Genomic DNA, 1,059 nt, shown 5'->3' with positions numbered 1-1,059 from the left:
TTTCCTGGGAGAGCCCCAAAGGGTTCCTTTGGAGGGCTGGTCAAGAGAGAAAGTGCTTTCCAAAGTCTCCAGGACACCTGCTGTTGTTGCTGTTTCTCCCAGGAAGCAGACACAAAGCCCCAAAGTTTCCTTCCCTCCACCTCATTCCTGCATTTATAGCACCGCAGGCACAGGGCTGTACCATCCAGAATGTTCCCCAGCCAATCCAAGTCCTTTTGGACTCCAGCCTCACTGCTCTCCTACTCCCCTGTGGATGGACCAGCACCCTTCAGACAAATGTGCTTTTTATTTTGCTAACCAGCAGCCTGTTTCCTGTTCACTGCACTGCCCCTGCTCCCTGGGCCAGTTGCAGCCCAGGTCCCATTGTTTTGCCTCTGGCTGGATTGTCCCATGACCCCTTGGCACCCACGTGCACCCAGCTGGAGCTCACTGTGAGCTCCTGTGGTCATGCTGTCCCCCGGCTTTCTGAGTCTGCAGCACCCAAGGCAGGTCTCAGTTCTGACATGGAGACCAGGCTTTGTACAAACTCAGTGTATTTGCATAGTTCTCTGCTGCTTCACAGAGGAGGAGAGCACAGGGAGCAAGCAGAGCTGGAGTCCTCACCTTGTCTCTGCCCTACAGGTATTTCAGTTTGAAGAGAAAATTGAACAGGTGCGACTCACCCCAGCTGTATCTTATTACTCTGCACTCTAGTTCAAGGCAAACCTACTCATACCTTCACCAGTGGAGGAAATGAGGGCCAAACATTGGTCAGGCAGGTCAAAATCTGTGTGGCTGAAGTCCTGCAGGGTCTTGTCTAGCTACCAAAAGACTGTGCTTGAGTCCTGAGTGTTGGAAACACACACCAGGGTGTCTGGTTCGGGGCCTTCTCTTAGTCTACTGATTGTACTGAACTTTCCCTGAGTATCTTACCATAATTGAAAAGAGAATCTGACTCTTGAAACTACTTATTCTCAACAAAATAAGTTCTTCAATTTCAGTATCGAACTCATTTAATATCAAAATGTACCACTAACTTATTCTTCAGTACCAAACTGAGCTCTTCAACATGTAGGGCCT

Source organism: Erithacus rubecula (assembly GCF_903797595.1).
Source record: "Erithacus rubecula genome assembly, chromosome: 1".
NCBI classification, from domain to species: domain Eukaryota; kingdom Metazoa; phylum Chordata; class Aves; order Passeriformes; family Muscicapidae; genus Erithacus; species Erithacus rubecula.
The sequence above is the reverse complement of the archived record's forward strand: the minus strand, read 5'-3'. Positions refer to the sequence as shown.